Source organism: Pogona vitticeps, chromosome 1, assembly GCF_051106095.1.
Source record: "Pogona vitticeps strain Pit_001003342236 chromosome 1, PviZW2.1, whole genome shotgun sequence".
Lineage (NCBI taxonomy): Eukaryota > Metazoa > Chordata > Lepidosauria > Squamata > Agamidae > Pogona > Pogona vitticeps.
The window spans coordinates 153,273,925-153,298,678 of NC_135783.1; the positions used below are offsets into that span (position 1 = coordinate 153,273,925).

General features: G+C 41.7%; 1 long non-coding RNA gene across 1 annotated transcript; it reads right to left on the minus strand.

Moving 5' to 3' along the window:
• Window positions 1-11,068: 11,068 nt before the first annotated feature.
• Window positions 11,069-15,164, minus strand: LOC140708377 (uncharacterized). Its single transcript, XR_012088533.2, has 4 exons — window positions 14,963-15,164; window positions 12,505-12,648; window positions 11,912-12,158; window positions 11,069-11,485 (listed from the first exon to the last, which is right to left on the minus strand). It is a non-coding gene; the product is annotated as an uncharacterized LOC140708377 (long non-coding RNA).
• Window positions 15,165-24,754: the final 9,590 nt, after the last annotated feature.

The window sequence follows — 24,754 nt, forward strand, 5'->3', positions numbered from 1 at the left end:
GACACTTTGCCAAACTGTCTCATTAATCTTACAAACGTCAGAGGAGATTTTCTCCTTCATTTAAAAGATGCTTGGTATGAGTTCGGGGACATGATTTGTGCAGGCTTTTACTCATTGTGGGGAGCTAGTCCCTCATTCAGATGCTTCCAAGCTTGGGCTTTGATATAAATGCATGCTTACCAAGGTGCCTCCTGAACACTGGGGCACTTAAGTCACAAGCTGGAAGCTCTTGCTTTCCTTCTCTCTCCACATTCCTTCATCATTTCCTTTATCTCAAATTACCATTTCAGTTTCCTTCACTTCACAAATATTGGTTTCCCTCTATCTGCCTGATGTTTTTCCCCTTCTCCCTAATTTTGTCATCTATCATCCTCTTGATCCACACAGCTGTCTCTTCACAGCAATGATAGGGTTGCGTGCTACGCTTCCATTGTTCTGCTCCATTACTCTGCAACATCTTTGCCCCCAACAGCTTTGAGTTCCTGTGCCCTGTCCATCTTCTGCTTGCCTGCTGAATAGGTCTCCTAGAGGGCACATAAATACACAAGTGTACACACACATACACGCACTAATGCACCGCTTTGTGGTGTTGTGTGGCAGAGCATTTCTTTTCATAAATCTGTTGAGAATGCTCTCTCAACCCCTTCAGTGTTAGCAAAGTTTCACGCATGAGTGTAGACTGCCCACAGAGAGTCTCCACGGGGTAATTAGATCACAGTTAAGGACCTTGCAAAAAGGCACAGATAGTTTAACTTAGACTCCTTTCTTGAAGAAACATCAAAACTTTGAAGTCAGCCAAAGAAATCTTGGTCCAAGAAGCAATTATGTGATTCACAGGATTGCTGAGCTACAGCTTTAGCCTGAAAACTGCTGGTCACTTCTAAAAGCAATTGTTGGATAAGGGCATCATTTCACATGGCATACATCACTGGTGGAGTACCTGTGGGCCTTCAAATGCTGGAGTCCAACTCCAGTTATTCCCAGTCACGGGTCATACTAGCTGTGACAGATGGAAATTGATGTCCCAAGTAAGTTTGGGCAAACACTAGTTTCCTTTGTATGTAGATTCATTTCTTTTTGCCTGATGTCATCTCTGGTCAAACAGTACTTGTAGGTTTTTGAAGCAGTATAAAAACCTGCAGAATTTGTAACACCACCAATAAGTATGTATTTCATTTGCAAAGATTCGTAAACCATTTTGAATCTTCTGAAAGGAAACAAAACAAAACTATCCAGCTGTATTCTACTGACATTTAGAATTTGGAAGATAATCGTTGTAAGTTAATGCTAAACTGGTTTTGCAGGTAGACTGAAGACAAAGAAACTTGTGCTATTGGGTCAGTGGGTTGGGAAACTCCCTGTCCTTTCGGTGAGTCACTCTTCCCACAAAGAGTGAGGTTCGCAGCTTGGGCATCTGCCTGGACCCACCGTGGAAACCCAGGTGACATCTGTGGTCCGGGCAGCCCATTTCCATCTTCAGAGGATTGCCCAGCTGTTTCCCTATCTAGATGTGGGGGCACTCACAATGCTGATTCATGCCTTCGTAATCTCAAGAATAGACTACTGCAGTGCCCTCAATGTGGGGCTACCCTTGAGGCTGATGCGGAGACTTCAACTGTTCCAGAATTCGGTGGCCAGATTAATAACTGGGGTGAAGAAATTCCAGCACATCTCCCCCACTTTGGCCTCCCTTTGTTGGCTACCAGTTCGTTTCCGCATCGACTTCAAGGTTATGATGATAACATTCAAAGCCCTAAATGGTCTAGGACCTTGGTACCTATCAGAATGCCTGCTCCCAGCCAGATCTGTCCGTAATACCCATTCTTCACAGGCGGTTGAGGGCTTTGATCCTGAAAGAGGCCCAGAGGGAAAAAACAAGAAACTGGGACTTCTCGGTAGTCACCCCCCCACCTCTGGAACAACCTGCCCATTGAGATCTGCCTGGCACCCTCGCTGGATGGGTTCAAAAGAGCATTGAAGAGTTGGCTCTTCTGTCAGGCTTTCCCTGAGCACTAAGATCTCAGCCTCCCTTTTACCATCCTTTTTGCCATCCTTTTCATCACCCTTTTTACTATCTTCATTGCCATCTGTTTTAATTTACCCTGTTGGCTATGTTATTATTTTATTTTTATCATCTTTTAATATTGCTGTTTATATTGTTGTTAGCCGCCCAGAGTGGCCTGGTTGTCAGATGGTGTGGGATATAAATAAATAAATAAATAAATAAATAAATAAATAAATAAATAAATAAATAAATAAATAAATAAATGAATGAATGAATGAATGAATGAATGAATGAATGAATGAATGAATGAATGAATGAGAAACACTTTTAACTCTAGGAGTGGCCAACATCAGAAGCAATCAGATAGTGCACAGGGAGAACATCAATAAATGTCCATCCAGTTCTGACAGTAAAAGAAACCATGAGTTTCTTGGTTAAAGAGGTTACTGCTGCATACAACATCTTGGAGAGGTAAGTCTTAACAAGTAATCTGTCCAGAGTATAAGAAGTCATGTCGTTACTACATGGTCATTACTGTTTTGCTTAGATTTTTCCCCCTGGCTGCTGAGGAAGTTAAGGCAACAACTCCCTGTCCTACATTTTACACAATTTTTTGTTTCCTTTTTCGTTTTGAAAACGGTAAGGCAATGAGCATATGGACCATATGCATATGGTCAAAGATTCAAATCTTAGCATTCCGCCTGATCCCTTAAAAAGCCCAAGCCTATCAAAGAAGATCGTATGGGGCTCTATCAAGAGTGGGCAAGCTTAAGGAGCTTGGGGACCAAGATTGTGCCCCCATCCTCCTCCGTGGGCTGGGCAGAGCACAGAAATGGCTGGTTTGGGCCACTTAAAAAACAGGAAAAGCATGGACAGGTGTGTGTTGCCATAGGTATGTTGCACAAAACTAACTGATCCAGCTTTTGCAGTTATTTTAGTTCTAGTGGCGAGATTCCCCTACAGTGCTCCAGGCCAGATGAAAAGGTTGTAGCTGCTGAGTATTGCCATTCAGTGGAAGGAGCGGAGTAGGACAGTATATCTCATACAGGTATAGAAAGTATGGCGTTTAATTTCACCACGCTACAAATTGTTTATGACACTTACATATATAAGGGTACAGGTGAGGGCTAGCAAGCTAACATCATATTTACAGGGTTCCAGCTGAACTACTACTATAGAGGGTGTTTTTTTCCTCAGCAATGGGCCACTAGTCAAAATTTGCAGAGAAAAAAACAGGCACTGCTTGGTATATTGAAGAAAAAAAGCAAACCAGAAATCCCCCTCCCCAACAGTGTTTCTTGCCCATGAATACATATGTATGAACAGCAACATTTTCGGTTTTCAAAAAGATTTAAGACTTGCTAATTAAATGCCAAAGAAATGGCAGTGATTTTTCTTTCTTCAGGACATAAAGTTGCAATAGTCTCAGACAAATATGAGATTATTTCATATTATAATAAGACTCTAAACTGTTATAAAGAAGTATGGCCAGACAGACCCCACATGCATTTCCAAATGTTTTGCTTTGTGAGTTTGTTTACATGTATGCCTTCTGGAAATGGAAACATTGCTGAATGGCCTACAGTACAAATAAAAGCAAATGGTGGCAGATAATGTGATGTCTCTTTCCAAATATAATGGACATTGACTGTTTAAAGGCATATGTGATTCAAAAGCCGAATAGCACACAATGGTACAAACGTCTCAAGAGATGTCTCTTTCTAATGGAAGGCTTGTAAACTTGTGGTAACTGCAGTCTTATGCTTCTGCACCTGTTGCAATTGTTACAAATATATTCAGTTCTCCAAAAATCTTCCAATTTATGAATGTGGGGTATTGTGCTCCTCTAAACATGATTCAAAATGCCAGGAAATTGCTTAATATTGCTGCACAATATCATGCCCAAATTTCATGGCAGGCTTAACACAGCAAAGGGCAGCCTGAATGTTGAAAACATCAAGGGCAGCAATCAAGATGGTCTACAGTAACCATTCTCAGTGGGGGCCATGTTGCTCCTTGGGGGCCCTGGCACATTTGGAGGGAGCCCAGGCTGGAAACAATCCTTCACACACCACCTTATACAATCCTGATTCAGCCTATATTTCTTTCACATTGTCTTTATAGCTGTGGTCAAAAGAAAAGGTTCAGAATAGCTGGTCTACAGAATACCCTCTTCTGTTCACTAACATTCATAAGGTGACACCAAGCATCAAGTGACACCAAGTACACCCAGGGAAAATTCCAGAAGCTGACTCCTTTTTCTTAATCACTTGACTGCTTCTCACCCAAACACAAACCAATTGTCATGGCTGTTTTTCAACTAGTGTAAATGGCACAGAGCAAGAGCAGATTGACTGCTAAATCTGTGCCAAATTTGGTGCAGATCCAAAGTCCAAGTTCAAAGTTAAAAAATTTTGTTTAGGCTTCCACCATCTTTAGAATTGCCTTGTAGAATGTTGATTTGCTCTATCAGCACAAGATCATTGCTACGCTCTCATGCAGTAATAATTAATGTTGTGATACTGTATATATTTCTTTAAGTTTTAAAAGATGTGGGATCAGTTAGATAGCAGATACCATTTGCATTAGTTTTTCGTAGCCAACCGTATGAAGTATTATCCACTGAAATTGCTTATGTGCCAGTTTATTGTTTGATTAGAAAATAGTAAAGGAATAATGGCCAATTAAAGTGTACACATAACTTGCATGTACAGATATGAAGTTGAGTGTGCAATAAAGTGAAAAGAGGAACCCTTTAACTACCTGTAGTCTCCCTTTGCTGGTGATGTCACTCAAACTGTGCAGGAAGAATTACACAACAGGATATTGGTCAATATTTAAGCTTACAATTGTAATAAATTATGTTAGGTAGGCATGACTTTCTTGGGCGAAATGTGATTCCTCTATGCAAAACTAGTTGGTACAGATGCTGGGCCCATCCAAACTGGCCGTTTTGTGTGTGTGGTGAGTTAGGTTACAATGGGTCTGTTGAGGTCTGAGAGAGGAGTGATGTGCCATTTGGTGTGCTCCTCCCATATGAACAGCAAACAACCCCTTGTAGCCCTATCAGCTGTCAATAAAGTGCTTCCCTGATTGTTTGTAGAGAGCCAAGGAAGTGAAATAATAATAATAATAATAATAATAATAATAATAATAATAATAATAATAATAATAATAATAATAATAATAATAATAATGATGATGATGATGATGATGATGATGATGATGATGATGATGATGATGATGATGAAGAAGAAGAAGAAGAAGAAGAAGAAGAAGAAGAAGAAGAAGAAGAAGAAGAAGAAGAAGAAGAAGAAGAAGAAGAAGAAGAAGAAGAAGAATGCATGTCCTACTGCTGGGTCAGAAAACTGTGCGGCAGCTCTTAACAGGGAAGGATGGATCTAAGGAGAAATATTTGCAGAGAGGCTCCCCTGTATTGGTCCATAAGCTGCCATGCATTGGGAGGTTAAGTTACTTGTGTGAATTCCCTTTGAATTAGAGGGCAGCCAAGAAAGGCAATCAGAGGCCACCTCTTGCTTTTCTGAATCAAAAGAACAGTTATGTGAGTCCTTCCTGCCCTTTGGAAAGAATAGCAAAGTTACAAAGTCAAGCTCATCAGAGGAACTTCAGTGCTGCACCTTTAGTTTCTGGGATATTCTGAGTACTGCTTATCTAACACACTCTGAACTGTCTTATGGACCCTACAGTGGGAGGGGGTGGGAGCTGTTGAGTTGCTAGATGTTTTGTTCTATAATTCTCACAGACTTTCCATTGGCCCTGCTGAGTGACACTTCTGGAAGTTGTAAGCCAAAACCCAAAAAGCGTATTACTTTGCTCTCTTTGCCATACAGCTTTCCCTTTGTCAAACACATCATCTTTTTCACTGTTTCCCTCCCTGTCGTGGCTCACAAACTATGGTCCTTTTTCTGGATCAGCCTGTCATATTTCCATTCTTGTACTCATTAAAGTTGTCAGCTTCCTTGCTATGTTCCTTCAGTTTTGACTTTTGTACCATCAGGCCATTTATGTATATTTCTCCTCACTGCAGCTTCCGTCTCTTCTGACTGTATCTTTTCCTTGGTTAAAGGGTAAGAGAAGGTCTGGCCTCTGGCTGCCAACACCCCACAGCCAGGGCAGCCATGTTTACTTCTGGTCAAGCCAGTTGTGGCACAGATGGGAAGTTGACGTCAGCGAAACCTGACCTCTCACACTGTGGGAGAGGCTTTCTGACAGCTTCTAACTTCATAGTGTGACTTTTATTAACACTGTAACAATATTCTAGGTTTCTGTGGCTGAAGGAAGAATGTCTTAACTGCAGATGAAATGTTCGTCTTATGCCCAGTATGTTCTATCCTATTTACCCAACGTTTTCTCTACCAGCCCTTTGAGATGATAGATATGCTGAACCATAAAGGCAGAGAAAGAGTAAGGGGAGGAGAACTGACAGCAGAATATATTTAAAAAAAAGAGGGAACTAGGTTTTAAACCCAATAACACATGTGCCAACATCAATTATGAATTAATGTCTGGAACAAAAATCAGCCTTCCATATACAGTGGTGCCTCGCTTAACGAGCGCACCGTATAACGACGCATCCGCATAGCGATCCCTTTTTCGGGATCGCTAATGTGGAGGCATAGTGTCGGTCCCTATGGCAAAAACTCGCATAGCGACGATCGGTAAGCGTTTCGCTTACCGATCTTCGCTTTGCGATGCCTGCGGATCAGCTGTTCGGCGGTTACAAAATGGCCTCCGGAAGCCCCGAAATGGCTGCGCGCAGCGTTTTCGCGCCCTCCCCTCGCTTACCGAGGGCACGAAAATGGCTGCCGCTATGGAGGAAACGTCGCTGAACAGTAAGTTTAGGGCCCATTGGAACGCATTAAACGTTTAATGCGTTCCAATGGGTTTTTACATTCCGTTTAGCGATGTTTTCACATAGCGAGGGTTAATCCGGAATGGATTAACCTCGCTATGCGAGGCATCACTGTATGTAGTAGCCATTGCAATGGTTATATTTATAAAATTATACTTCCAGTATTTACTCAGATCTGATCCAAATCTGTTAGTGCTATTAAACTGGAACAGAATTTTCAAAAGAAATAAGATTCTTAAAAGAATAATGTTTTTTTCTGGTATTCAGGATACAGCAGTGGTCAAGTACCTACAGCTTGGTTCAGAATCTACTGATTAAAAAAAAATCCCCTGAGAATGCCAAAGAGAAAAGTATGCATTTGGGGATAGAGGGAGTGTTCATATTTCTTGCATGTACACATTTAATTAATTTGTTGTTCACTCCGGAGAAATTGCACCCTTTTTTCCACTGGAAAAATTTGGCAGCATAGACAACTGCTAAACTGACATGGCAGTCGACTCCCTGAGGCTAGTTGACTGCCATGAAATAATCATCTTCCTGACTTTGACATTACTAATTCTCACAAAAGGACCTATTATACAACCTCAATCACAGCTTGGAAAAGTTACTCTTTCAAACTACTGCTACTCCCAGTGGTTAAGCAAGCTGGGGAGTTTTGTGAGTTGTATTGTCCCCAAAAGGAACTTTTTGTTATATTCCCCCCGCAAAAAAAACCTCATTATAGTAAAAAAAAAATGAACAACCTCTGATCACAATTGTGGCAAGGAACTGTTCTGGTTCTCTGAGGTGTAAAAGGAGAAAAGGAGAGGAACTATCTAATAAAGGCACACTGTCATTTTCACTTCAGTATAACTGATGTCATTTCTTTTATACTTCCTACATCAAAAATCCTTCCGCGTCCATACTCTTGGCTTGATGGCTCAGTTGGAACAGGCTGGAATGGGCCAAATATTTATTTATTTATTTATTTATTTATTTATTTATTTATTTATTTATTTATTTATTTATTTATTTATTTATTTATTTATTTATTTATTTATTTATTTATATGCCGCCCACACTATATATAAATTGCATTTTAATTGTTCTGAATTTTGATAAATAAATAGGGACACTTAAGGTTGTGTAGAGGTCAAGTATGCCATTTGGTGCAATTTTTCCATTCTCATGGCATATGTGCCTCAAATGACCCTTTTTGGCCCAACTCCCTTAAGAAAAGAAAAAATACGAATATAAAACCTCTTCTTTGTCTTCTCCTTTCCCTCTCCTGGGAGAAAGCTTTTGTTTGCTTGTTTGATTGTTTGCTTGTTTGTTTGTTTGTTTGTTTGTTTGTTTGTAAAAATATATATCATTCCCTAACAGGCTTTTTTTTTTAAAAAAATTATTCCTCCCTCTGCCCCTCCACATAGTTTCAATTTCCCAATATCATTAAGTAACAAAGATTAAGAGATTGTGACTGGTCCAAGATCACCCAGGGAACTTCATGCCTGAGAGAGCAGTGGGAATTAGATCTCCAGAAACCCAGTTCCATGACATCCACCCTGCCTCTCTTTCGTAGGAGGTTTTTTGGGGGGTTTTGTGTGTGTGTGGTTGTGTGTTTTTTTTTGTTTTTTGTTTTTTGTTTTTGTTTTTGTTTTTTGGTCTCAGTGTTATTTCAACCAAGCAAACTGCACATGCCAAGTCTTATTGTTTTCAGTTTCTAATGCTGTGGGCTTTTCTGCTATAACCTGTGCGGTTAACATGTTCACCAATTCAGATCTTGAATATTGCAAAGGTCCTCTTCTTTTCCTGATCTTCCAGTTTACCCACCTCCAATCTCTTTCTTGCTTCTTCTGCTAATACTGTAACGTCAATCCTATTTTTCCTCTTCCTCTCCCAACTCCCCACTTTTCTTCTTCATGTTCACTTTAAGCTCCTTCCTCTGGTATACACATTTTTTGCATTCTCTTGTGACTCTTTGTCTTTCATCTTTTCTTCAAAAAGGCAGGGGCCAGGCACCCTGGCATCCGGCAGCTCATCCACGGCAAGTAACCCTCTTAATTACACCAGCTCAGCTGACTCCTCTCCCAAGAGGGCTGATGGGAATTTGCGTTCCTGATCTCTGGTTCTGCAGCCAGGTGCTCCAACCCATTGAGCTATGCCAGCTCATTGCTGGGAGGCCAGTAAGGTTTGATGACAAATGAGTGGCTTAAAACCGACAAACCAAACTGGGATTTGGAAACTTTCTGCTCTTGTGGGCCTCATTTCCTGGGGAGTACTTAATAGAAAAAAGAAAAATCTGTGACCCCCTTCTGCTTCCCGTTGTTGGCACTGCGAGAAGGCTTAAAGAGGAGTGGAGCACTAAGTGGCAAGAACAACAACAAGACCCATGATACCTTAAAGGCTACACAACAAATACAGCTTGGCCTTTTTTGCACAACAGTCTGCTTTATCAGTCGCATGGGATACAGTATCTGTCTGTCTGGGGGTGGCAAACCTTTGGCACTCCAGATTTTTGGACTACAGTCTGGAGAATCCCCAACTGTATTACTAATGATAAAGGACTGTGGGAGTTGTAGTCCAAAACAACAGGAGGGCCAAAGCTTTTCCATCCCTAGAAGTTCAGGCTCAGAAATGCTGAACAGTACCTTCTAATCATCTCCTCCTCCTGTCTCAGTGTGAACCCCTGACACGCCTCCCTCTCCCCAGCTCCACACTTGCCTGTAGCACCCTACCCACATCTACTCCGTTGGCAGGCGCTGGTGCAGTTGTCTTTCTTAATCTCCCCCTTTCTGTTTGTTTGTTTTTTTGAGTTTTTTGCATGTGATTTCTTTGACTAAGATGGAATGTTAATAAAGGAATGTTGATATGAAAACTAAAAGAGCTCTGATGATTCTTTTTCCCCTGGTGGGCATCTTCATCTGTCACAAACAGATCGGCAGATGTTCACACTTGCACCATTCTGTGGTAGAAACCTCTCTAGGTAATCTCATCGGGCAGAGCAGCTGTTCCCATACACCTGGTGTAGCAACTCTCCCACCTATCGTTTCATGAATGACATTCTTTGGCTGCTGCCAGGCCCTTCTCAAGCGTCTGGCCGGGTCTGCTGCGACCATCAGCACGAGGCCCTGGCCAGCCCTCTGAGTGGTCCTAGGCAGTGGGGTCTAGCCAACTTTTTAACTTTACAAAATGTTCCTGCCTAGAAGCCACTCTGGGCTACCAAGAAATTCAAAGGGTTGCAACAGTTAAGATGTTTTTCCTGATATTCAGCCTAAGTCTGGCTTCCTGTAGCTTGAGCCCATTCGTACATGTTCTGCACTTTGAGATGATTGAGAACAGATCTTCCCCTTCCTCTGTATGACTACCTTTCAAGTATTTGAAGAGTACTATCCAGTGTTGGGCACTTTGTATTCCAATCTTGTGGATATGAATACAAACCATGGTGCCACAGGTGCCACGGTGGCCAATTTCCACCCCCCAGAACCGGCCGGGCTACTCATCAGGCCCTGTGTGGTGCTGGGGTTCTGCCCCTCTTGCCTTTCCACCTCCTGACTGAGGTGGGGCCAGGACACCTCTCCCTGCCCAGGTCTCCTTTCCCTTCACGGTGTCACCATTCTTCCACCTGGAAGAGCAGCCGACTCAGGCAGAACGAAAGGCGCCATGGCTGCCACGATTGCCACAGCCTCTTTTTTTCAATCCTTCCAACACCTTTGACCTCCATGTTCCTGATGTGTGCCAGACGTTCGCTTCATTCAGGCCTCTTTGAGCTTGGCTAATGCTCCCGTCCAAAGAGCTGAAGTCAGTCCTCCAAAGATAAACACAGAGGCCCAGAGAGAAACCAGCAAGAGCGCATCTTTCAAAAGGGTTGGGAACGATGCGCATGCATAAATGGAAAATCCAGCCAAAGGGAGACAGAAAAAACTGAGGACTGCCTGCAATTCCAGTTCAGATTAGAAGGCTCAATTTGTGCACCATTAGGGTTAAAATAAACCATTTCTGGGTATGCCATATTTAATCTAATAAATGTAAAAAGAATTGCAAAAAGAACCATGGCAACCCCCTAGAAAAGACATTGAGACTCCCTTGGGGGTCCAAACCCCCAGGTTGGGAACCCATGATAAAGATCAGCTTGACTAATCTTAGGACAGATCACTTTAAATATACATAAAGAAATATTCACTAGACTTTAATGTACATTATATAAGGGACTTTAATATTTTCAATTGAATAAAACAAACAATATTTATTTTTTGAAATACATAATACAGCAGTAATAATTTGTGAAATAAAGGAATAATCAATAATACCTAACATGTTTTTAAATGAAATCAAGGAATTTAGATCTATTTGGAGGGGGGAGGGGTTGATAATACTCCTATATTTCCTATATACTCCTATGTTATTTCCTTCAATAATAATAACCAATAGCGGCAAGGCAGGCACTGGAAAGGAGGCAGGAGGTGAGGGAGAGGGAAGGGAAGGGCAGGAAGGGAGGAAAGACTGAACGGAAGGATTTCTTCAGTTGGCCAGGTGGTTTTGCTGGCGGAGGGAGAGGCCGGAGGGCAAGGATCTTGGGCTGAAGGTGATGGGATGGAAGGCAGCTGAGGGGAAATCTTCGGGTCAGGGTTCTTGTGGGGAAAAGAGAAAAGAGAAAGCTTCATCAATATGAGAGTAAACCCCCCTTTCTCCCATTAGGGGACATCTATGTTAAAGAATCTTTTTGGGATAAGCCCAGCAGAGGAAGTCATCTTACTTCTGGTCAGCCTACATTTTCCAGTGATCATCCCATCATATCCACAAACAATCTTTATGCTAAAGCAATAGGTCTACATTACGTTCATTGGACTATTGTGTAAACCAGGGCAGACCTTTAAAACTAGCTTTTGATCCTTTTAAGGACTTTCTCCACTATCCTATCAAATGGGAGACCAGTAAATATTCTTAGAATTCTGCTGAAGAAAATGTATCTAATTTCGAATAGGACTGATCGTGAACCCTTTAAGAAAGAAAAACAGCCCTCTAGAGGATATGATATCAATGAAAAGTTCCCTCACCTGGGAGGTGTGGGTGATGGCGATCCTCTTGAAATAAGGGGAGAAGGTGGAACAAGGGGAAGGGCAGAAGGGAAAGAGGAGGGGGTGGGTTGGAGCAAGGGGCAAGAGGAGGATTTGAGTCGGGGAGAGGGACAAGAGCAGGATTTGGGCTGGGGAGAGGAATAACACGGGATTTACAGGGTTTATGGGATTTATGGGGTTTACGGATAAGAGGGGAAAGGGATTGCTTTCCTTCATCTGTTAAGTCCTGCAATCACAAGAAGAGAAACAAGGTTTTTCAATGGGTATATCGACAAGCCCTGTTCAGTCCTATTCAGATCCTGTACAGTTGAACCCGTAAACCCAGTCTTTTGGGGATGAGAATTCTGTCAGCTGCAACTCCATCCTTTCCTTAGCAATACTCTAAGGGGAGGGGGGAATTGCTCGTATCCATGAGTTGCAGAGGACAGTTCTCCTTGGGCACACAGATACACACAAAAACAGAGACCCCGAACCCAGGGCAGAAGTGATGGAGAGGCCAAGCTGCTCATGGACATGCAGTCCACATTCAGAGTTGTCCTCTTGTCAAAGTGGGAGAATCCACCCCATCTCACCTTCCTCCTTGGGCGTAGCAGTTTGTCTCTTGCCCTCTCCCAGCGTTGTTTCTTAAAATTGTTCTCCTTCCTGCTGGCCCATCTTAGACACCAGTGGTCAAAAGGTGGCCTCTTAGCGCCTCTATCCATTCTGATATTCGTCCCCTGTGTTCAGCAAGACGAAGTAAGAGATCCATTGCATTATTTTGCAGATCATTGAGAAACGCGAGTCGTAGAACCAGAAAAAAATATCCACCATGACCTTTCTATTACCCTGAAACCTCCCCATAAAGTAATTTTGGTAACTCAAAAATGTGAGGGATTGTGCTTAAAATATATATATATTGCTGCACTTCCACTGGACCTGGGTAACCCAAAATAAAGCCTGTGACCAGGGGCTGATGATTGATGTCACTCGTTCCTTGCAAACTAGATATGAGATCCAAGTCCAAGAGGAAGAGCTATTTCCAACCAGAAGCTTTCTGCAATTTGTGCAAAATATCACAGGTGTTTTTCCCCTTGAAGAAGGACACATCCAGGAAGGATGGACGGACAGGCTTTTTGTTCAAAAACAAGCCTTTGTTCACAAGGAAGGATGATTCTTGGAAAACCAGAGAGTGGCTTTTGACTCAGCGAGGCATTTGGACCCTTAGTTCCTGTATCATCTGTCCACAGTTGAATAACTTGTGGGATTTTCTGATTCCTAATTGTCATTTAGTCCAGTGGTTCTTAACCTTTTTGAAAGAAACGCCCCCTTGAGCCATTGAGGTAGTTATCATCGCCCCCCTCCTCGCGGTGATGATATCTTATTTATTTATTTATTTATTTATTTATTTGTTTGTTTGTTTGTTTGTTTGTTTGTTTGTTTGTTTGTTGCACTTAAATCCAATGACCCCTAAAAACAAAATTCAATTCCAAGAAAATGAAATGCCCCAAAAAGTAACATTTAATGATTTAGTTGCAAGCGAATTTTAAGACTCAAAAAGAAATATTAAAAGGGCATAAAAACAAACTGCAATGCAGGAACTAAAAATTTCAAGACGAAAACTCTGAAACTAAATTAAGATTGGAGGAAAATATATATTCATGCACATTGTAAAAAGGCTGCAGCCATCTTCACAGGTTTGGCTTGCTCCAGCGCCCCCCTACCGCCCCCTTCTGCTCCAGCGCCCCCACGGCGCCCCTTTTCGTTCTACCGCCCCCCTGAAAAATGAAATCGCCCCCTGGGGGGCATTATCGCCCACGTTAAGAACCACTGATTTAGTCAATATTGTTCTTGTTGTTATTTTGTGCAAACATATTGCTTCTGACTTAGGGTGATTTTATGAATTTTGGAGCTCCAGAAGATCTTATCATTAAAGGACTTTAGCTGATGCTGTATTTAATAATTTTATCTGTTTTGAAGAAGAGGTGCTGAATTTCAATGAAGTTTTAATTCTCTCTCTACGGCCAGAAGGAACACACAGATCCACATTAGAGAACAACTTTGAATCAAGTAATTCATGGGCTGTTCCTCGTTCTACAAGGGTGGGTCCTAGTGGGCTTTCCACCTCCTATTGGTGGCACACACTGATGATGTTTCACAATGCCACCTGCCGTTGGAGGGTTTTCTGGGAAGACAAGGATGACTCCATGTTGCTTGGAAGAAGGGCTCAAAGATACCAATGCTTGGAGGAGAGATGCCCATGGACTTTTGGGCCATGCTAGAATGTGTTTGTTGGGGCAGAAGTGAAGAGGCTAGTGTGAGGGGGATCTCCCCCAACCATGGACAGAAGCAATGGACTACCAAAAAAAATTCTATCAGCATGAAAAATCTACGTTTGGTGTCTTCTTTCCCCTCTCCTCACCCAATTCTCCTTTATTGTCGTATTAATTTTTGCTCCAAAAGAGACATTAGGGCTTATTTTCAAGGGATGTTTAATTTTACAGTCATGTCATCTTCTTCTTTGCTGCGCAATGCTGCATAATGGTGGAGGGCAGGGTTTCACTTCACTGGGGCTTATTTTTGGGGCAGGGCTTATATGACGAGCATCCTGAAAAATCCTACCAGGGCTTATTTTTAGGTTAGGTCTTATTTTCAGGGGAACAGGATAAATATTTAGAGGCGTGATGGGATCTTCTTTTCATAGAATGACTGTTTACACCAGACCTGGGCAAAGTGCAGCCCGAGGGCCACATATGGCCCACAAGCCGCTCCTGTCCGGCCCGCGGACAGTTTTGAACATCAAAACCATTTATAACTTTTTGTCTAAAGTTGATCAGTTGCTTATCTTTAACATGCCGCAAAACAATCTCTTTAGAATTTGTGAAGATTAACAAGTTTAAAATAAAAAAAAACCATAACATCACTGTTTCATTTTATTTTTAAGTAAAGTTGGTTCGACCCCCAAACACAGTTCAGAGTTTTCATGTGGCCCCCTATAGAAATTAATTGCCCACCTCCTGGTTTACACCTTTCCCTATCATTGGCTGCTCTTACCTTTAATATCACCCCTTCTCCTCACAATCCTCTCAGACTGCCGCTTTCATCCACAGAGGTTTTCGCAGCCAAAGAAACCGGTCTGGCTCTGAGCCCAACGGATTCTCAGAGCATCTTTTGAATCCTCTGACCTCAGAGCCCATGGAACCTTGGCATTGTGACTCCATTCTCTTGAATTCTATGCAATGCCCCATGGGCTGTTTTCTGTTTTCAGGAGACAAAATTAAGGAGGTTGAAAGCTGAAATGTTTTATTACGGTCATTGACCAGCAAAATTAAGATACATTATTTAAATTTGGGAACATAAAAACAATCTAAAAACATTAAAAACACTAAAACAATAAAACACTAAAAACACTAAAACACCTAAGCACTAAAAACATCCATATATATATATATAAAACCACATTCATACATCTTACTAAATATCTCCTACTCCCTATCATAGGCCTCAGATCCTCTGAGTGGCAGGCATTGGCTTTGCACGCTGAGGATCGCACCTATGATGTAGTGACCCAATAACTGCTGGGGGAAAATGCCCGCAGGTTTGGACCCATGTTTCCAATTATCTCCAGCTGTATGGATAGATTGGGGGGGGAGTAAGCACTTGAATCCTGTCAAATCCTTAAGAAATGCAAGTAGAAAGCATGAAGCTTTTTAAAAATTATTTCACATTTTACTTGTTTGGTTGCTCAAAAGTGCGACATATGAGAGCTGAGACTGATTACACCTGTGCAGGTGACCATTTTCCTCTTCTCAACCAACCAAGCAACAAATCAACTAACCAACCAATTGAGTGCTCATGATTTTCCAAAGGAAGTGTGGTAATAGAGCACCAGCAACGTGGATTTCTCTTTCTTTTCCATGAAGCCTGTCAAAAAAGGTGCTGAGGATGGCAGAGTTTGTGGAATTCCATTTCCAGGAGGAGGAGAAAGGCGACCCATCCAATTGCTGTCTTTTCAGAGAAGATGAGCTGACTATCATGCCTTTCCCACTGTTTAACAAGGTCCACTGTTCAGGAATGAAGAGAAGGGCATTCATTTGGGCATCTTCCAATTGATGAGGTTTTAGAGCCAGCTGGGAGGATGGAGAAGATCATCTTGCTATGGCAGCTGAAGTCTTCTTTCTTCTTTGGCATTCACCCTGGATTTTATTTTCAGTTAGCCTCCCTGTGCTTTGCATTCAGGGGCACCTACCCTCTTTCTGACTTTTATACTCATCTGACAGGGGTTTCATTAAACCTCATGCGATCATGGGGTTCTCCATACCCAACCTATTATGACAATGTCATACAGTCCCAGTCCAGTTCTGCACTGAATGATTGATAACAGAGGCCTCTTTTCTCCTCTCCCCTCCTGCCTCCCTCAAAATAAGCCCCCTCTGTGAAGAACCCCTTCCCATTCAAGCCCAAATGAACTGTGCCCCCCCCCCCGATGGTTCTCTTCCCTCCCCTTCTGGCCCCTCCTGCCGTCCTCCTCCATGAATCAGGCCATGACCCGGAGGCATCTCCCTGCCCAGGTCCCCCCTCCTGTCGCGGCACCATCATCACCCCACCCAGCTGAATGATACCCAATAAAGTTAATTTGTGATACTATTTTATATCTCAGTCTAATCATTGTATGGTTTAATGTAAGAAAGGAAAAAGAAATCAGGTTTTTTTTTTTTGTTAATGATTGTTATGTAGAAGAAACTAAAACAAAATAGAAAGGCTGAAACAATGCATTCTGAATAAATTTCATACATTCATTTTTGAACCTGACTAACATGGAGCAATCTGAATTTCATAAGCAAATAAAATTTCCCATCCACATATTCAGATAGGAAATATTTGATATGCACATTTGAAGCTAAGATGATTTTTGGCCAAAAATAGGCACACACAAGCACTGGGAAAATTAGGAAAAAAATAAGGCCACGAAAATACTCTTAGTATCCCTGGCTTATCACTGGGGAAAAATCTTGAGTTTCAGAAGCCTGAATGTTCACCAGCATTATCAAACAATCCCAGCTTCCACCTCCAGTTCAACTAGGAGTGACAGTTCACTGGAGACCACAAATCCTGAGGATGACACTGGCAACACTAATGGAATTCATATGACAAAAGGCCTAATAAATAAAAGTGTACTAGTGAAAAAATTGTGTTAATGATCTTAATTAATGAACAAGAAGATCTTGCCCCTCTTTTAATAAAGTCTTCCAGCTAATCACCTTAGTGCTTGTTTTTTACCTCATCTATACTTCAGTGATACATATGATTCCAAGTGTGGTGTAGTGGATAGAATAATGGATTAGGACTCTGGAAATCAGGATTTGAATCTCTACTCAGCCATAGAAATTCATTGGAGGAAATGCAACTTCCTCTCCTTAAATATTTTACTTACTTTAAAAGCCCTATTAGGATCACTACAAGTTGGTTCCAACTTGACAGGAATTAACACACACAGTTCAGAAATATCATAATGGTTAGTGGTTAAAATGCTGTACTGCAGCTAAAACTGTGCTCACGACCTGGGGTTCAAATCCCAGGTAGCCGGCTCAAGGTTGACTCAGCCTTCTATCCTTCCGAGGTCGGTAAAATGAGTACCCAGATTGCTGGGGGGGGGGGCAATGTGTAGCCTGTATAATTAAATTGTAAACCGCCCGGAGAGTTCTTGTAGCGCTATGGGGCAGTATATAAGTCCAAAAATAAATAAATAAATAAAAATAAATAATGCTGCACTGGAAATAATTAATCAAATAACTGGTCAGGTAACTAGATTAGATTAGGCATCCTTCAGTCTCAAGAGACTATGGTAACGTGCTCTGTATGGAGGACTTGGAACAGCGTCTAGTGTGGCTGAGAAGGCCAACCCGAGAGTGACCATCCCTCCCACACTGAAGACAAATACAATCTGTCCCCTGTCCAGCTCCCTGACTTGGCTGGTTTCGGGACTGCCTCTTTGCCTTGGCCTGAACAGAGGACAACCTAAAGACAAAGAAGAACAAGTCTTTCCTGGTTCTTCAGGGCCACAGCAGACATTCTCTATTTTTACTCTGTATTATGCGCAGGGCCAATATTCAGACTGTTACCTCAACCTGGTCAAGCTCTGCAAAGTCCAGCACGAAGAAGGGTCCCACTGGATTTGACATCAGTCCTGTTCTTAATATTTTAGTGGTCCATAGAGGTATTGACAACCCTTGCTTCTGAAACTTTTTAAACATTTTAACACCTTAAACTTAGCCACCAATCATTAGTGCCACTCGTAAAAGTGTTAATCTACAGCCATCCAACCAAACCCTCAGCCAGGTATTCTGAGGCTGCCCCTCCTGTTTTGCTCCAGACAGAACCTTGTTGTCCAAGGCTGTTGTCTTTTTGTATTAAGATGTTTAGCAAATGACATTTTCTATTTTAACTAAAACCTTTGTTCCTCCTGGTAACACACAGCTTCCCATGATGTATTGTTATCTGTCTGTTGATAATGGGAAGAGTTTGATTTAAACAAATAAAAAAAGACCACAGATAATTGGTATGATGGGGAAAGTAAAATATAAATCATAAAACTTCGGAACAACTGTAAAATGAAAAAATATTCTCTCCATAATTCAAGATCAAAAGACCTTCTTCGTAGACTCTCTCTCTCTCTCTCTCTCTCTCTCTCTCTCTCTCTCTCTCACACACACACACACACACACACACACACACTCACTCACACACACACACACACACACACACACACACACACACACACACACACACACACACACACACACACACACACACACACACACACACACACACACACACACACACAGAGCTCTCTATCCTGATTTTTTTGGTAACAAACTCTAACATAGAGCTCTCCTGCTTTTCCTGACTGCCTCTAAAACAGACTTCTTTCTCCTCAAAACCCTCAGTTAAAATGTCTTCTACACTTAACTGACCCACAGACAGGACTCATCTCCATTACAATCACCTCCATCAATCATCATTCACTCATTCACATGCCAATCATACTAGCGCTCTGCCCCTTCATATACACTAGACACACATTCAAAACGGTTCCCATACAAAGTTGGTATAGTTAATTATAGAAGCATATATGCACAGCACTTTCAGAAAGGATAGAATCATCATAAGGGTTATCATTTACACATCCTCAAAAAAGATGTATTCCCACAAAGCTTGTAGGTTCTAATTTTTACACATAAATGCCAATTTGGAAACATGTTCTAAAATTTAAATAAAAAACACAATTCACATTAATCATCATCATCATCTTGAAACTACAGTGCTGGAAGGCACCCTATGGATCACCCCAGTCCAGCCCCTGTCAAGGAGGCACAGTGGGGAACTGAATTCTCCACTCTGGCTTTGCAGCCTAATGCTTCATGCCTAAGTTATTGAACTATCCAGCAGTTTGGAGACTGTCACCAGTGACCCATCTGAGTGCTAATTGTTGGTAACCCTGTATGCTCAACCCTCTTTTAGTGCTTTCTCTTTAAACTCAGCTTTGCTTGTTTGTTTGTCAGTTCGTTTGTTGGCTTGATGCTATGGTGGCAGGTGGGAGTCTTTAAATTTCAAACAATCTGCTGCTAGAGTAATTTTATGCTGGCAGTGATTTTTTTTTTTAAATTAGCGCACCACCACCCAGTTAGCCCCAACACCTTTCTCACAATGGATGGGAATCCATAGGAGTCTTGGGACCTTTGGGGAAGAAATCAGAAGTGTTTTGCTTCCAAAAGAATATTTGGAATCGATGATATAATCAGCCTTAGGCAGCATAAGTTGTGCAACAGGATTTTTCAGGATTGTGTGCTGCTCCTGGAATCTTGCTTCCTATTGCCAACAGAGAAGCTGGGCAGGGCAGTGTATTTGAAAAGAGCAGGAGAGCTTATTATAGTGCTTATTATAAACTAAATTCTAACGTGCACCCCATACCCACGGGACTCTATTTACTATAATAATTTTTTTTTTTACATATTACCTCTCCAAAATTGTATTGAGTATTCTTTAGAGGCTTTCCCCCTTCCTTTCACTAACACAAATTCCACAAATTTACCCCAAATATCATAGAAATTGTTACAACTTATTTCCCCTCTTTTTATTTTATAATAAGCACTTTTTATTTTTAATAAGCATTATTACTTGTATTTTTTTTGTATTTTTGATGTTATGTATGTGGTTTTTTTCTGTATTTTTTGTATAAAATAAAATTAAAAAAAATGAAAAGAGCAGGAGAAGGCACTGGTGCTTAAGTGATGGTCATGAAGGTATAAAGCAAATGTGTCTAGTGACAGCATTCTTTGTAGGTTTCTGGTTCAGACCATATGTGGTCCAAGCAGGGAAAGAACCTCTGTGGTTGGGCAATGAACTGTCAGTTTTTGGTAGCAACAAATATGGTCAGTAATAGCTGTCTATCAGAAAGATTACCAGGACATGTGGTCATGTTCCTGAATAGAGGGAGAGTTTCAACTACATTGTCTGGAGTTATCTCCAGCCACGGCCACAATATGGGCCTCTAGGAGCAGAAACAACTTTACTAGAATGCCCAAGCTGAAGACCTGCTTGTGACCGAGGGAGTATTGGCAAATTCACCCCCTGACAGCATACAAGGAATAACAGCCTTCCAGTAGGATACCCTGCTCCTGACATAGGAAAGTCTGTCAAAGAAGAAGCAAAGGAGCAAGGATTCCTTCCCATTAGCCAGCACTGCTGTGGGCATGGGAACATCAGATGCCTGGAGGACAAGGAAAGACTAAGGAATCGATTCCATTTGCCACCTTGATGGGGTGTCTTTCCTTTCCTTTCTGCAACTGTCATTCTGCAAGGCCACCACAAGCAAACAAATGTTAATCGTAGACAAACATTTAATACATAAGTAAACTAAGCAGCATAACAAGCTTAGATAAAATGAAAAAAAAAAGGGAGTGCCATTAGTACAATGAGGACACTGAACTCCAATGTGTCAGGCAAACTCACCAGCAAACGGCAGGACTACTACAAGCTTTCTTTTCCCCTGCTACTATCTCCATTCCCACATCCCCCGATGAATCTTGATAAAGACAAGCAGGCACTAGATCATTATCCTGACATTATTTTGATACAATAAGATAGAAGAACTCATTACTCTAGCTGCTTTTTTGAAAGCTTTTGTTCCTTTTTATCCATTCCTGTTTGCCTAATTAATCTCACTGGTGTTTTACTTCATACACTCTTAGGAGATCCATTACGTTGAATTAAAATGACACACATCTTTTCTCTTACCACCTCACCCTGTCACTGTGCCTGCTTATTTCCCTGGAGTATTCGCTGTGAAAGCTCCTTTCCCACACTGTGCGTTATAAATAGGTGGTATCCATAAGGCCACAAAGCCTAACTGTATATTTGTTTAACTGATAACAGCAATTGAAAAGGTACCTATGATTTAGCACAAAGGAGATGATGGCGGTACAAGCAGCAAAGGTTTAAAATTAACCTCTGTTCCGGGATCCAGCTTGCTTCACATCAAGCCTATAAACTAGTTTAATGAAATGCTTTGTACATCAAAGGTTCTCAACCTCCTTTTATTCTTTTGTGGAAAAGATCCCTGCCCTCCTGTCAATACTAAAACAATTACCTGGAATTTCTGTACGAGACTGGAAATACAAAATTCAAAACTCAACCAAGTGTACTAGGGGAGTTCCTTATTGTTTTATTTTATTTAAATATTTCACTCTGTCTTTCTCCTAAAAAAGGGCCCCAGGTGGCTTGTATCATTAAAAAGAAACAATATTAAAAGCTACTAACAGTAAGTTATTCAAAAATTTAGAAGAACGAAACAAACATCACATTAAAACTTTTAGATAAAAGCATTACTAAAATAGATTTAAAAGAAACTAAAATAAAAACAATCTCATTTGTAACAACCCCTATCAGCCAGCCAAGGGAAAGCCTGCCTAAGGACAAAGGTCTTCGCCTGCCTGTGGAAGGACAGCTACAATGAGGCCAACCTGGCCTATAATCTTTAAATTCTAATAGCTAGACTCACCATGTGGATGAGCTCACAGGAAAATCGTAATTTGAACATTGTGACTGGAGACCTGTATTCCACTTCCACTCTGTAGTCCATCATCAAAGGCCGAAACCTGGCAAGTATCCTTTAATTCATATTCCTGCATTGAGCGGGGGGTGGGGGTGGGCTTGGTGGACTTACAGGCCCCTTCCAACTTCATTCTTCTATGATTCTATGATATTCAATTCTTTAAAAAACCTGAAGACTGAAAGAAGGGTCTCCTAGAAGATAGAGCTGGGTGTCATCAGCACACTGGTGGTACCAGACCACAAAATTCGGAACATCCTCTTTCAGGTTTTTCATGTATATCTGAAATAGGGTGGGGGACCAAGAGATTCCACAAGCTAATAGTTAAGGTGTTGAACAGGAGCTTCTCAGCACCACTACCATTCACAAGTGACACCATGCAAGGGAAAATCCCAGAAACTGACTTCTTTTTTCATCAGTTCACCACTTCTCACCAAAACACAAAGCAATGGTCAGAGCTGTTTTTCAACAAGTGTGAATGGCAGTGAGCAGAAGAAGAGATATTTAACTGCTGCCATTGGTGTTGTCAACATTCAGGCTGCCCTTTGCTATGTAAAGCTTGGCAATTCTTTTTCCTGTTGGCAATGCGGGCATACTATTTTGTAGCAATATTGAGCCTTTTCCTGGCTCTTTGAATCATGGGCACAGAAGCATAATATCCCACATTCATAAACTGGATTTTTTTTTTTTGAAGAATTTAATTCCCTGGCTTTTTAAAACGGGAGTTTAAATATACATACACTACCCACATATCCAATCAGAAGTTTCCCTCATATACTGTAGAATTATCCAGTGGTAGAGGATTTCAGAGGATGGGGATATGGTTACAGGGAGAAGACAGAAGCGAGAACTGCTTGGATGTGGCTATAGTCCCTCTGTGCAAAATATTTTGAAGGGCTGTTTTGGACTTAATGAAATGGTGAAGCAAACTTGTGAGTAAGTACAACACATGCAATGGAGAAACATACACACTAGAGATGGACACAAGCTTCAGTATGGAGGCTCATCCTGTTCCGTCAGCATGGTACCAGAGGTGCCAGGCATTCACTTCCCCCACCTCTGTTGGCTTCCCCACTCACCCGTTGGCACACACTGCATTTCTTCGGCTCTTCATCATCCAATCTCAGCAGGAGCACAGACTTTCCTTCTCCGCCTCCTCCAGCAGCTGCCCACTCAGATGAGGAGGCAGGGCAGGGATTCCTGCAGTACTGCCTTTGAGTGGGTGGCCGCTGAAGAGGATGGAGAAGGGAAGCACAAACTCTTGCTGTGACTGGATGATCATGTGAAGAACAGGAGAAAAGCAGTGTGTGCTGGCTGGTGAGTGGGGCAGTGAATTTGTGGCACCTATGGTGCCATGCCAATGAAGTGGCACAAACCCCTCATGCCCATCTTTAATACCCACCCTTTAACTTCTTTGTTAAACGAATGTTGCAATGCCGCTCCACCAAATGCAGACTGACAAGCTTTGTTTCAATTTCATATCCCTTTCTTTGACTTAGAGAAGCTCAGGAAGAAAAGTTTTACTGAACCAAAACCTGTATGGATATGTTGTACACATGTTTTCAAAAATACGTCCCTTTGTTTTTGTAATTTTTTTAAAAAAGGAAGAGGTTGGATATAACAAAGAATGTTGCTGAGAAGCAAGGTCAAAATCATGCATACTATGTGAAAGGAAAATAGTGAAGAAAACGGGGCTGGGGGAATCAAGTCGTTTGAAATGTGGTGTTGGTAGAAATACTAAAGTCAGCCAGAATAGTGGGTGTTCAGTCAAGTCAAGCTTGAACTCTCACTCGAGAAAAAATGAGTAGCCTGAGTCTATCGTACCATGCTAAAAGACTGAACTATTTGCATATTATAGCATTCTGATCGATCAGAACATGTCTGGACTCCGGAGACATGATTTCTGTTTTAATCTATGAGCAAAAATTGGGCCTATGGCTGGACAGTGGTCTAGGGCAGTGGTTCTTAACCTTGGGTTACTCAGGTGTTTTTGGACTGCAACTCCCAGAAGCCTTCAACACCAGCTGTGCTGGCTGGGGTTTCTGGGAGTTGCAGTTCAAAAACACCTGAGTAACCCAAGGTTAAGAACCACTGGTCTAGGGATCATCCAAGTTAAAAATCATGTAGATACATGAGGATCTCTGCATCAGATTCCTGTTTTTGCACCACTACAAAGTCATGTGCAGAGGGACCCATGATTTCTGTGATGGGATAGTGGTTTTGGGATGATCTTGTTTAAAAATCATGTGGCTCCATGAGGATCCCCATGGTGGACCCATGTTTTTACACCATTGAAAAGCTATGCTTTGGGGGACCCATGATTTCTAGGGTGTACCCTATGGGCACAACTGGGGCTTATAACTGGACAATAGTTTGGGGGCAATCCTATAGAAAAACCATGTGGATCCATGAGTATCTCTGACTTATATTGGTGTTTTGCACCGCTGCAAAGCCATGTGCTGGGGGACCCATGCTTTCTGTCTTGTAGTCTGGGGCAGAGATGGAACCTATGATTTGACAGTGGTTTAGGGATGATCCTGCAGAAAACCATGTGGATTGATGGGGATCCTTGCATTAGATCAATGTTTTTGCACCACTGCAAAGCCATGCAGTTGGGGACCCATGATTTCTGTGGTGTAGTCTGTGGATGCGAATAAGATCTATGATCTGACATTGATTTAGGGAGAACATCTAAAAACCATATGAAATCACGTGGATCCATAAACGTATGAGTA